This window comes from Prionailurus bengalensis, chromosome E3, assembly GCF_016509475.1.
Source record: "Prionailurus bengalensis isolate Pbe53 chromosome E3, Fcat_Pben_1.1_paternal_pri, whole genome shotgun sequence".
Classification (NCBI taxonomy): Eukaryota; Metazoa; Chordata; class Mammalia; order Carnivora; family Felidae; genus Prionailurus; species Prionailurus bengalensis.
In genome coordinates this window covers 26,198,183-26,212,517 of record NC_057357.1, presented here as the reverse complement: position 1 = coordinate 26,212,517, position 14,335 = coordinate 26,198,183, and the positions used below count along the sequence as shown (strand labels likewise).

At 44.2% G+C, this 14,335-nt stretch overlaps 1 non-coding gene across 1 annotated transcript; it reads left to right on the top strand.

The window, feature by feature from the left end:
• Positions 1-13,873: 13,873 nt before the first annotated feature.
• On the top strand, positions 13,874-13,945 carry TRNAA-AGC. Its single transcript has one exon. It is a non-coding gene; the product is annotated as a tRNA-Ala (tRNA).
• The last annotated feature ends 390 nt before the right edge of the window (positions 13,946-14,335 follow it).

Below are 14,335 nucleotides of genomic sequence, written 5' to 3'. Positions count from 1 at the left end.
AGCCTTAGGCACATGCCCACGGCAATGAACCAGTCCATTCATCACCCATTCACTTAATACATAAATGGGATATGGGCCAGGCAATATCCTAGGTGCTGGGGATATAGCAGTGAGTAGGACAGACAAAAATTACTGTCCTGTTAAGACTGACATTGTAGGGGCACCTGGGTGGCTCAGTTCGTTAAGCATCCAATTTTGGCTCAGGTCATGATCTCACTGTTTGTGGGTTCGAGCCCTTCATCGGGCTCTGTGTTGACAGCTCAGAGCCTGGAGCCTGCTTCAGATTCTGTGTCTCCCTCTCTCTCTGCTCCTTCCCCACTCATGCTCTGTCTCTCTCTCCTTCTCTCTCTCTCCTTCTCTCTCTCTCTCAATAATAAATAAACATTAAAAAAAAAGACTAACATTGTAGTCAGGGGAGAGGCAATGGTCTAAGATACTAGGGTAGTAAGACATGTAGACCTTCAGATAGAGATGAGTACTTTGGGGAAAATATGGAGTACAAGGGGATGGAGTTGCAGGTATTACATTTTGTTTATTTATTTTGAGAGAGAGGGAGAGAGAGAATCCCAAGCAGGATCTGCTGTCAGTGCAGAGCCCCACATGGGGCTTGATCTCATGAATAATGAGATCATGACCTGAGTGGAAATCAAGAGTCAGGTGTTTAACTGACTGAGCCACTCTGGTGCCCCTGCATTGTATTTAAAAAAAAATTTTTTTTAATGTTTATTTATTTTTGAGAGAGAGAGAAAGAGAGAGAGAGAGCGTGACTGTGAGCAGGGAAGGGGTGGAGAAAGGGGGAACCACAGAATCTGAAGCAGGCCCGAGGCTCTGAGCCATCAGCACAGAGCCCAATGTGGGGCTTGAACTCAAGAACCATGAGATCATGACCTGAGCTGAAGTTGGACGCTTAACGGACTGAGCCACCCAGGCGCCCCAAGATTGTATTTTAAATAGGGAGGTAAGAGAAGGGCACATGTGAGCCAGGCTTGGAGAGCTGAGACAGGGAGCAATGTCTGTATCTGGGGAAAAGCATTCCAAGTGAGGGAACAGCCTTTGTGCTTCCCAGTTGCCATGTTGCCCTCTCTCTCCCCTAGGGTTCGTTGGTTTTTGACACCCACCAAAGCCCAACTGTGCCTTCCTCCCCTCCTTTTGAATGTCACAGGCTCTGAGCTGATGGCGGACTTACCCTTGCAAGCCCCTGAAGGTGGCCTGCTGTGGAGCCCAGTGGCCACAGGGTGGCAGTGCCTCCCGTAGTCATGGCTCCTCACCCAGCTCGGGCGAGTTCAGTAAGCGGTTAATGCAGGTCCGTTTCTCTTTGTCCTTGAAAGGACAGCAACTTTTGGCTCCAAAGAGCAGACTTCTTTGTGTTTTATAGCCCTTTGTGTCTCCACTCTCTGAAGGTGAGGGTGAGGAATGGGGAACCGGGACTCAGACTGTTAGAGTGGGGGTTTCCCACCAGGGGCTGATGAGATGATCACAGATGGAGTTTGCGACTGGGATGAGGAACTAGGGGCTCAGAGAGGGGAAGTGAGTGACTCAACATCACACAGCTGAGTCATGCCAGAACTGTACTTTCTGATCTCTGGACCAGTTCTGGCCTGCTGTGCCACCCCACCTTCTTCCCCAGGCTTGGGACACAGATTGAGTTAGTGGTGGAGTCAGAAAGGTGGTCTTTGTCTGCTGCTGGGGTAGACCTTGGGACTTAGTTTTCCTATCTGTAAAATGGGAATAAATAATGAGGTGGTACCTGTGTGTAGAGATCAAATGTGGACTAGTCTTGGGGGTGATATCTTATTTTGACCCCTCAATACCTGTGTTGGGAAAACTTTTTCAAATGTTTATTTATTTTTGATGGAGAGAGAGTGTGAGCAGGGGAGGGGCAGACACACACACACACATACACACACACACACAGAATCTGAAGGAGGCTCCAGGCTCCCAGCTGTCAGCACAGAGCCTGATGCAGGACTTGAACCCATGAACTAGGAGATCATGACCTGAGCCCAAGTTGGACGCTTAACTGACTGAGCCACCCACGGACCCCAGGGTGCACTTTAAAAAATTATTTATTTTGAGAAATAGAACTTGAGCAAGGGGAGGGCAGAGAAAGAGGGAGAGAGAGAATCCCAAGGAGGCTCCATGCTGTCAGCACAGAGCCCTGTGTGGGACTTGATCTCACCAACTGTTAAGACCTGAGCCAAAATCAAGAGTTAAATGCTTAACTGACTGAGCCACCATGAGAACTTTTAAAATGACTGTACCTTTGGGGAATCAGGTATACCTGGCCTCAGAGCCCATTTCCTAGCTGTATGATCTTAACCTCTCTAAGGATCAATTTCCTCCTCAGTGAAACGGGTCTAATGAAATCATGGATTAAATTCAGTAAAGAGCAAGCTCAGTCCTTGGCATGTTAAAACTGCGCATTATAGGGGCGCCTGGGTGGCGCAGTCGGTTAAGCGTCCGACTTCAGCCAGGTCACGATCTTGCGGTCCGTGAGTTCGAGCCCCGCGTCAGGCTCTGGGCTGATGGCTCAGAGCCTGGAGCCTGTCTCCGATTCTGTGTCTCCCTCTCTCTCTGCCCCTCCCCCGTTCATGCTCTGTCTCTTTCTGTCCCAAAAATAAATAAACGTTGAAAAAAAAAAACCAAAAAAAAAAAAAAACCTGTGCATTATATATTCATACTGGGTTGCAGTGGGGAGGGGAGAGTAGCTAAGGTCAGAATAGAGGTAGGGTGGGCCTCAGAAATATACTCAAGGTAAAAGTTTGCAAACCCTTAGGGGCATCTGGGTGGCTCAGTCGGTTAAGTGCCGACTTTGGCTCAGGTCATGATCTTGTGGTTTTTGAGTTTGAGCCCCGTGTTGGGCTCTGTGCTGACAGCTCAGAGCCTGGAGCCGGCTTCAGATTCTGTGTCTCCCTCTCTCTCTGCCCCTCCCCTGCTTGTGCTCTGTTTCTCTCTCTCAAAAATGAATAAATGTAAAAAAAATAAAAAGTTTGGGAACACCTGGTCACTTCCCTAGTTGGGCAAGGGAAGGCTGAAAATCCAGGCTTTAGACTAGAAATAAAGATAAAATAATAACCACAGCAGCTACTGTTTCTTAAGTATGTCTGTTATTTCATTCGTGTCTCACAACCATCCAAGGGGTGGGCATTCTTGCTAAACCCACTTTATAGCAGGGGTCAAGGCTGAGAGACGTTCGTAACTTGCTTAAGGTGGCACAAGTGATAAATAGCAGAGCCTGAACTTTAGGATGTTAAAGACACTGGGCTCAGCCACTGTGCTATAATGTCTCTCAGCTTTCCTAATTTGTACCCCTGGGATGACAAAATCTACAGGGACCCATTGTGTGATACAGATTCTGACCATTCACCCTCATAGATAGTCTCCAATTCTTCTAAAAAAACCAAAATAAGACTATAGCCTGGCTTCAGGAGAGAAGTGAACCAAATTTTTTATTAAAAAAAAACAACACAATGAACTGGGTCGCCTGAGTGACTCAGTCAGTTAAGTGTCTGACTTTGGCTGAGGTCATGATCTCTTGATTCATGGGTTTGGGCCCTGCATCAGGCTCTGTGCTGACAACTCAGAGCCTGGAGCCTGCTTCAGATTCTATGTCTCCCTCTCTCCCTGCCCCACCCCCCCCAAATAGATAAACATTAAAAATAAGATAAAATAAAAAAAAATAAACAATGAATCTTTAAAATTTTTATTTATTTTCACTTTTAAAGTATAATTTTCACAATTATATAAAGTATATATGTAGGTAGTATATTCATTGCCCAGCTTCAAGGGTTATCAACATTTGCTGTCTTGTTGAATCTATTCCCACAGCCAAAATCTAGGTTTACCTGGGTGGCTCAGTCAGTTAAACGTCTGACTTCAGCTCAGGTTATATGAGCTCGTGAGTTCAAGTCCTGAGTTGGGCTCTGTGCTGACAGCTCAGAGCCTGGAGCCTGCTTTGGATTCTGTGTCTCCCTCTCTCTCTGCCCCTCCCCTGCTCGCTCACACTCTGTCTCTCTCTCTCAAAAATAAATAAACATTAAAAAAAGAAAAAGCAAAATTCAAATTTTTTTCTCAAGAGGAATTTCTCAAGATTTAACTTTTAAAAAAATTTTGGGGAACTCACCACACTCCTCCCTCCACACATTCCCCTACAATCCACAAATTTATTGAGACACAATTGACATATAACATTTTGCAAGTTTAAGATATACAATGTAATGATTTGCTATATGTATATATTACAAAATGATTACATAATAAGGTGGTCCATATAATATAATAAGGTTGGACCATAATGAGGTCAATCACCTCACATAGTTACAGTTTTTTTTGGTGTGGTGAGAACTTTGAAAATCTACTTTCTTAGCAACTTTCAAATATACAATATAGGTAACTATAGCCACCATGCTGTACATTACATCCCTGGAACTTATTCATCTTATAAATAGGAATCAGTTTTTTTTGTTTGTGTGTTTGTTTGTTTTTGCTGAGAGTATTTAAATCTCTAAGAATCAAATCATATTATGGCCTGGATCTTTATTATTATTATTATTATTATTATCATCATCATCATCATCATCATTATTTTTGAGAGACAGAGAGACAGAGTGCAAGCTGGGGATGGGCAGAGAGAGAGGGAGACAGAATCTGAAGAATCTGAAGCAGGCTCCAGGCTCTGAGCTGTCAGCGCAGAGCCCAGCTTGGGGCTTGAACTCACAGATTGCAAGATCATGACCTGAGCCAAAGTCGATGCCCAACTGACTGAGCCACCCAGGCGCCCTGAGGCCTGGATCTTTTAAATTTGTTCTACCCACCCACACTGGTGCCTTTGGTCCTACCTCTCTCAATAAACATAAGTTCCACTGCAAGTGAAAAAAGATTCAAATAATAAGGCTTAAACAATAAGGGCATTTGGTTAATTTATATAATTGAAGTCTGTGGGTAGGCAGAGAGTTGGGGAAGTGACTCAATGATTGCTAGGCACTAGGGTGGTACCTCTGTGAAGTCTCAGTCTTTACTGCATAGTCTCAAAATGACTGCCAAAGCTCCAAGCATCATGTCCTAATACAACAGCTTTCAAAACAGAAAGGGTGGGAGGAAAGGAGCAAGAGGGTCATCTCCTTGTCTGAACCTGCACTTTTCCACAGGAATGGAACCGATCACAGAGGGTGACTTTGGAAATATATGAGGACATTTTTGTTGTCACAACGATCAGAGGGTGACAGGGGCATTTAGAGTGTTGGCGGTCAATGTTACATATCCTGCAATGTACAGGTCAGTTCCTCCAGTGATGATTATCTCTACTAGACATTCATTATAATCATCTGAGCCAAGAACCGAATTCCACTTTCATATAAACACAACTTGCTTTGAGGGTTTTAATATAGACCAACTTTTCCAGGGATGCAGCTATAGACTGTAACAAAGGAAGTCTGTACTTTGTTTTGTTGAGAATGTTGACAAGAGTTGCTCCTTTGTCTATTTCAGGGACACACATCACTGGTGGCAACCTGCTCGTGGTGTTTAAGGGACCATCAACAGGGTCCAATGCCTGTCCGTGTTTACATGGCTGTTGCTTTTCTAGTTAAGTCTAGCTATAAGTATCTGACTGCTTCATTCTTATGTTTTTTGTGTCATGGTGTCTAAGCATTTATATATTAAAATGCCTATTATTTCTATTATACACATCCTTTTATTATTTTTTCTTTATATTACATTCAGGTCATTACATCGATTTAACAAAAAAAAAATATGTACAAAAAAACCAATATGTTGAATTTCCCTTTAGGAAGAGTAATGGGGGGATTACAAACATTTTTATTATAAAAAAGGAGCTGGAGTCCCTGGCTGGCTGAGTCGCTTAAGTGTCCATCTCTTGATTTCAGCTCAGGTCATGAACTCACTCTGGGTTCGTGAGTTTGAGCCCTGAGAATCCCTGCTTGGGATTCTCTCTCCCTCTCCCTCTGTCTCTCCCCTGCTCGCACTTGTGCTTTCTCTCTCAAAAGAAATAAAACTAAAACTAAAACTAAAAAAAAAAAAAAAGAAAGAAAAAAAAAAGGGAGCTACTGGGACTGAAAGTGTGACCCCTTAGCTTAGAAGTATCTCCTGGAGATGGGGCACCTTTCTTGAGTGCTTGGCCACTTGATCCCTGTGCAAAAGTGAGGAGTTGTTGGCAGGGGAAAAAGGGGGTTGCTGTTGGGTAGAAGACCGTAGATGTCTGTTCTCCACTGATGGTGGATTCCAGCATCTCAGCAAGGATCTCAAGCTCTAGGGTGGCTGGAAAGAGCAAAGCTTCTGATAACCGAGTATGCAGATGGGTAGACAGAGGTGTGAATGTGTGTAGGACAGGGGCAGAGCTGGTTTCCAGGAAGTGGTCGGGTATTTGTATATGTGTATGTATGTGCATGTGGTGTGTATATGTAGATGCAGTATGTAGATATATTTTAAGATTCCCTGATTGAGGTTATTTGTAAATAAACAGGAGGCAGAGATAATAGTGGTTTGGGTGCAGTAGTAATTATTGTAGTCCTCTTCCCTTATCTGCGGCTTCGCTTTCCACAGTTTCAGTTCCCCGGGGATCAAAGGCAGTCGGGAAGCAGATGATCCTCCTTATGACGAATCCGCAGAAGGTCAATAGGCGCCTAGCGCTACGTCACGGCACTTACGTCAGGGCACCTACGTCACAGCGCCTGCGTCACTCACCTCACTTCGCCTCATCGCCGGAGCATTTCATCACCTCACGTCGTCACAAGAAGGGTGAGTATTGAGAGAGAGGCCTCATTCCCACAACTTTTGTTACAGGGTATTGTTATAATTGTTCCATTTTATTATAGTTTTGTTAATCTCTCAGTGTGCCCAATTTATAAAGTAAACTTTCTCATAGGTGTGTATATGGAGAAGACGTAGTATTTATAGTGCTCAGGGCTGTCTTCGGGGTCAGGTGTGTGCTGGGGGTCCCGAATGTGCCCCCCGGGATGGGAGGGCTGTGGCATTTGCCAGAGAAGCTCTTCAGAGAAACTGGGTGCAGCCTCTGTAACAGTTTAAAGAAAACCGCGAGACTGAAGACGCGGTGCTGATATGCGAGGGCGAGGGTGGGGGGATTTTAGTTACCTAAGTGGCCGTTTCTTTAAACCAGAGTTGCCCTGACTTGCCTGAGGCTCAGAAGGGGCAGCAGCGTGAGGAGAGGATTTTGGATTTAGTTTTGGAGGCCCTGAGAGCCTCTGGTAGTTTGAGCAGGAGAGTAAGGGCGTATTTGTTAAAAAAAGGACATACCCAGGCCCCATTCCAGCCTCTCAGAATCTGTGTGAGTGATTAGCACACCTCAAGTGATTCTTATCATCATGCAGCTTAAGGGATAGCATGCCTTATAGTGGGGGGTTCTTATACCTGAGTGTGCATCAGAATCTCCCTCTCGCCCCCCGCCCCCCCCCCCCCCCCCCCCCCCCCCCCCCCCCCCCCCCCCGGGCTTATCAAACCACTGGGTGCTGGGTCCCACTTCCACAGTTTCATAATCAGTAGCCTGGGGAAAGATAGAGAATTTGCATTTTTAAAAAGTTTCCGGTGCTGCTGATGCTATGCGTCCCTGGACCACACTCTGAGAAGCATTGGCTTCTGGCAGGGGTTCTCAGCCCTGGCTGCATATTGGAATCATCTGGAAACTTTAAAAAATACCAATGTCCCGGTAACACAAGGGTCCCAACACGTCAAAATCGGTAGGGGTGGGATCCAGGCATTGACACAAAGAAGCCCAACCTTTCCAGTGTGTAACCAGGGATGAGAACCATTATCTGAAAGTTTTTTTTTGAAATCGAAATGGCGTCTGGTTTCTTTTTTAAAGTTTATTTATTTATTTATTTATTCATTTATTTATAATCTCTACATTCAGTGTGGGGCTCGAACTCATGACCCCAAGATCAAGAGTCAAACATGCTTTCAACTGAGCCAGCCAGGCACCCTTATTTCTCTTTTTAAAAACGTTTATTTATTTAAGTCATCTTTACACCCAGTGTGGGTGGGACTTGAACTCCTGACCCTGAGATCAAGAGTTCTTTCAACTCTTGTTGAAGTCATGTTCTTTCAACTGAGCCAGCCAGACACCTCCATTATCTGAAACTTTAATAACCTTCAGTTGGCTATTAAAAGATGCAACACCTTCAGCCCCACCGCTCCCTAGTCAGAAACCCTGGGGCTGAGGATACTTGCATTTTGTTAAAACATTTTTTTCTTTTTGTCCTTTTTTTAAATATTTATTTATTTTTTTTTTTTTTAAATTTTTTTTTTTCAACGTTTATTTATTTTTGGGACAGAGAGAGACAGAGCATGAACGGGGGAGGGGCAGAGAGAGAGGGAGACTCAGAATTGGAAACAGGCTCCAGGCTCTGAGCCATCAGCCCAGATCCTGACGCGGGGCTTGAACTCACAGACCGTGAGATCGTGACCTGGCTGAAGTCGGACGCTTAACCGACTGCGCCACCCAGGCGCCCCTTAAATATTTATTTTTGAGAGAGAGAGAGACACACACACACACAGGATGTGAGCAGGGGAGGGGCAGAGAGAGAGGGAGTCACAGAATCCAAAGCAAGTTCCAGGCTCTGAGCTGTTAGCACAGAGCCTGATGTGGGGCTCAAAGTCACCAACTGCGAGATCATGACCTGAGCCGAAGTCGGACGCTCAACTGACTGAGCCACCCAGACGCCCCTGTTAAAACCTTTTTTTAATGTTTTATTTTTATTTTTTGAAAGAGAGAGACAGAGTGTAAGCGGGGGGGGGGGGGGGGGGGGGGCAGAGAGAGTTGGAGACACAGAATCTGAAGCAAGCTCCAGGATCTGAGCTGTCAGCACAGAGCCCAGTGTGGGGCTTGAACTCACAAATGGCAAGATCATGACCTGAGCCGAAGTCGGACACTTAACCAGTTGAGCCACCCAGGCAAGAAACCCAGGGGTTTCTTGCATTAAAAAAAAAATTTTTTTTTAATGTTTTATTTAGTTTTGACAGAGAGACAGAGCATGAGTGGGGGAGGGGCAGAGAGAGAGGGAGATGCAGAATCCGAAGCAGGCTCCAGGCTCTAAGATGTCAGCACAGAGCCCGTCTCAGGGCTCAAACTCACAGACTGTGAGATCATGACCTGAGCCAAAGTCAGATGCTCAACCGACTGAGCCACCCAGGTGCACCGATTCTTGCATTTTAAACAAGCATCCTAGATGCACTGAAATTAGAGAATCTGGTCACATGGCCACCGTCCCCTCCCCAAACTTCTGTGTCTTGGGGGAAATGATGTGTAAAATGACCAAGTCCTACCATGAGCTGAGCCCATTGCAAGCTGGAACATTTAGATTTAGCATCTCCTAGTTCCCAGTATAACCATGAACGAGGTAGAAGTATTAGCTCCATTTGACAGATAGGGAAACTAAGGCTTAGGGACATCACATGACTCACTTAAGGTCACTCTGCCCCTAAGTGGCAGAATCAAGATCTGAACCCAGGGTTCTCAAACTTTAAAACCCCTGCCCTTTGTGCCAGGCTATGTTCTTTGCTTGGGGTCTCCTTCAGACGTGTGTGTGTGTGTGTGTGTGTGTGTGTGTGTGTAGTGTGTGTGTGAGAGTATTGGGAACACTTGCAGAAATACAAAATATTTTATATCAGTGAAGATGTAGTCTGGGTGTTCAGGCCACTGTAGTTGTTGAATAAACAGAAGATTCATTTATGTCAGCCATCTTGCTCCTTCCTTCTGGAACTGGCTCGTTGGTATTAATGGGTAAATGGGCCTCACTTGGGCAATTGTGATTAACGCTGACCACTGAGATTACCTCAGCCCCACTGGCTCCCACATGCCATAAAGCTTTGATTAATGCAACTCCTCTACCCTGTGCTCTGGGTCCCGGGCCTGGGAGGAAGCCAGCCCCATGCGCAGAGGGGGGGTTAGCGGAAATGAAAGACTATTGGCGTTTTCAAACCATTGCCTTAGTTTAGGCACTCAGCATTTCCCCGTCCGGCCTGGCATTGACTTGAGAAGCTTGGCCTGTGGGGACTGAAGGAAGGAGGGCGCTTAGAAACCGAAGTGGAGTTTGGGTTCATGTCCACATGGGCTGCTCAGAATGCAGTAATCCAGGTTTTGGATCAGATAAGGTTAAATCTCTGCTCTGCCTCTTTTTCAGTAAAAATTGAGGTATAATTCATTTACCATAAAATTCACAGCATAAAAGTGTACAATTCAGTGGGTTTAAGTGTATTTGTATAACTATCATCACTATCTTATTCCTGAATGTTTTTATCATCCTCCAAAGAAACCCTGTTTCCATTTTCCATTTCCACTCCTGATTTCCTTCTGTCCACCAGCCTCTGGCAACTGCCAGTCTGCTTCTGTCTCTGTGGATTTGACCAGGAATCATACAATATGTGACGTTTTGTGTCTGGCTTCTATCATTTAATGTTTTTAGGATTCATCCATGTTGTAGCGTGTTTTAGTCTCTCATTACTTTTTATGGCTGAAAAATATTTATTTGAGTGCATAAATAACATTCTGTCTGTCCATTAGTCCACTGATGGACATTTGGGTTTATCCCACTTTTTTGGACTATCATGACTAGTGCTGCAATGAACATTTGTGCACCTTTTATTTAGATAGACATGTCTTCATTTCTCTTGGGTATATACCTATGAGTGGCATTGGTGGCTCATGTGGCAACTCCATGGATAACTTTTTGAGGAACTTCCAGACTGTTTTTATAGCATCTCCCTGCTCCTTTTGGGGGGAAGTGGCTTCAGCTCTGGAATCTGTCTGCTCCTCCATAGAATGGGAGCCATTGGAGTGCCAGCCCCATTGGGTTGTTGTGATGGGCGAATAAAATAACAAAGGCAGAGCCCTGCAGCACCATCCCTGGCATGGGACCAAGCACTTAATAACTGTTAGCTCTTTATTAGTATTTACCTACATATTTACTTATTTATGAAAGGAATATAGCCCAAAAATATATACCACCCTCACCGGGAAGGAGAATAATAAAATAGGCTTAGAAAATCAATGGGGATATAAATGGCAGTATTTCCTGGAGTCCAAGTGTGGGTTTTATTAAAGTTCAATGCAGTAAGCATTTCTGCATTGAGGCTGAGCTTATTTACTCTTAGAACCTGAGCAAAGCAGAGAGATTGGGACTCGAACCAGTCACCTATGGGGTCTGTTAGCTCCCTGGGATGGCATTCCCCCATCCCCATACCCTTATTTCTAGTTTGTCATTAAGGTAGGTAATCTGAAGATTGGATAGGTCTGTAGTTGGCTGGCATGGGATGAGGAGTCAAGAAAGAGCCTGGAAGAAATTCTGACGAGCTATCCTTGTGACTGTTCTTGGCAATGGTCACAATAGGAAAAGCTACCATTTTTTGAGCAGTAACTATATGCCAGGTGATTTGTTCAAAGCTGGGTATACAACCCTGACTATTAACTATGTCACAATTATGTGAGTCTTTTTGGTCAAAGACATAATTAATAAATAATAATGTGTGCTAAATATGTGTTAGGTGCTGTGCTAGCTTCCTTATATACATTATCTCATTTAATCCACACACTACATCTATAGATTGTTTTCATATAATTCTTGTTTTACAAGTAAGGAAACAGGCCCAGACAAGTTAAAGGACTTACCCGAGGGCTCTCAGTGAGGAAGAAGTGAAGTTAGAATATGAACGTGGGTGTGTGATTCCAAGGCTTTGCCCACTGTTGGTGGTAGACACCTGGGTTTGCTGCTGTGCATAAGGGGCTGAGTCCTTTTCCTACGCCTTTTTTTGGTTCCTCATCTCCTCCTCCTACTCAGTGTGCTCTGGCTATCCTGGTCTCCTTTCGGTTCTGAGAACACCAACTTCCTTTTCTTTTTGGAGACTTTGTACTTGTGTTTCCTATGCCTGTAACTTGCCCTCACCAACTCTTTTTTATTAAAAAAATTTTTTTCTAATGTTTATTTCTGAGACAGAGAACACACCCACACATGTGTGGGGGAGGGGCAGAGAGAGAGAGGGAGACACAGAATCTGAAGCAGGCTCCAGGCTCTGAGCTGTCAGCACAGAGCCTGACACGGGGCTTGAACTCACAAACTGCAAGGTCATGACCTGAGCCAAAGTCAGTCACTCAGCCGACTGAGCTACCCAGGCACCCCCTCACCAACTCTTTCACATAGTTAACTCCTGTTATTCTCCCAGTCCGTGGGAGAAACTGCTTATTGCCTCCCCAAAACAATTTGCCCCTTTTTTTAAAAAAATTTTTTTAACGTTTATTTATTTTTGAGACAGAGAGAGACAGAGCATGAACGGGGGAGGGTCAGAGAGAGGGAGACACAGAATCTGAAACAGGCTCCAGGCTCTGAGCAGTCAGCACAGAGCCTGATGCGGGGCTCGAACTCACGGACCGCGAGATCTTGACCTGAGCTGAAGTCGGCCGCCCAACTGACTGAGCCACCCAGGTGCCCCCAGTTCGCCCTTTTTAATAACAACTCTGGGTGATGCTTTAGAGACTCCAGTTTCCAGCCTTTCTTGCAGCATGTTGTGTTCATGGGACCAGCTTCTGGCCAATGAGATGGAAGTAGAAGATTCATCTCCTTAAATGGGTGGGGGTGTGTTCCCTTATTTGTCTAATGTCCTTGCCCTGTCCTGTTGTTTATGATGCCAATGTGGTGGCTGGAGGTCTGGCAACCATTTGGACCCTGAGGAGAATGGAAGCCGCATATTAAGGAATGTAAAGCAGAAAGACAGAAGGAGGCTGGGCCCCTGAACTGATGGAGCTGCCAAATTAGTTTTAGGCTGTTAGCCTTCTGGCTTCTCATGGAATAAGACAAATTGGAAACTTTTGTTAAAGCTACTAAGTTGTGTCTCTATTACTAGCAACTAAAAAAATTCCTAACTAATACAATTTCTTGGCTTAAATATCACTTTCTCATAATGACTTATGTGAAACTCAAAATAGGTCCTTCCTTTTGTTCTTTCTTGTAACTCCTGGTTCTTTTCTTTCATTGCCCTGATTCCAATGAAAAGAAATATATATACATACTATTTTTATTAATTTATTTTCTCCACTGGACTATTGGACATATGGGCAAGGCCACTGGGTATAGTTAGATTTGCATGACACAAATCTAAGGGGTACCAGTTAAATAATAGTTTATGTGGATGGCATTTCCTGAAATTGTGTTAATGCATAGCCTGTACAGCACAGTCCTATCTACAAGGTCAGGAGGGACCTTGACCTTGAAGCTTATCAGTGTACTCCTGGTGTGTAGCCATAATGTCTGGGCCATGGTCAATCCTCAACAAACTTTGTTTGCAGGATGAAAGGATTAACAAAAATTATGGATGCCCTGAGGTGGGTACTGAGGGTAGAGGGTTGGATGAAGCTTGGAAATGATGGCAACAAGGCATGGAGTCTCTAACCCTGAAAAGAACAAAGGATTCTGGGGCTCAGAGGGAGGTGGTCCCACTTTCGGCAGAGCTGGAGGGTTTGTGGATAGGAGAGACCCTTCTCTTATTTGGCCTCAGTTTTCCATCTATAAAGTGAGGGCATTTTTGCAGAAAAGTGGTTTTGTGTAACCTTTATTTTCTTTTTTATTTTATTTTACATCTTTTTTTGCTTTAAGTAGGTAATGCCTGCATGAAAAAATACTCAAGTATACAAAAAGCATAGAAAGAAAAGTAAATTACTTTCATTTCTAACTCCTACCTCCGCATATACACTCTCTGCATTACCCACTCCCCACTCCTCCCTCCCCCCCCCCCCCCAAAAAAAAAAAGAAACTCTCCTGGCTATCACTGTAACCAGTAGTTTTCTTTTAGGGGAGCAAATTTCTGTTTTCTTTCATGAAAGCAGTGTAGCAAAGCAGTACTAGCAGCAGGTGGGGATGTAGCTCAGTGGTAGAGCGCATGCTTAGCATGCATGAGGTCCTGGGTTCGATCCCCAGCATCTCCATCCTGTTTGTATCCTGGCTTGGGGAAATAGATTTCTTTGTTACAGCCACACCACTTACTTTATAATCTGCAAACTAATCATCTTGCTTGGAGGTAAGCACTTATGTTTTTTTCCTGGTTTGCTTGTAATTCTTCTGTTTTCTTTTTAAAATTTACTTATAATTGACATAGAGCATTGTATCATTTCAGGTGTACAAATATAATAATTACATATTTGTATATATTGTGAGATTATCACTACCATAAGTATAGTTAACATCTGTCACCATACATAGTAAAAAAAAAAATCATTGTTCTTGTGATGAGAACTTTTAAGATTTATTCTCTTAGCAACTTTTAAATATGCAATACAGGGGTGCCTGGGTGGCTTAGTCGGTTAAGTGGCCAACTT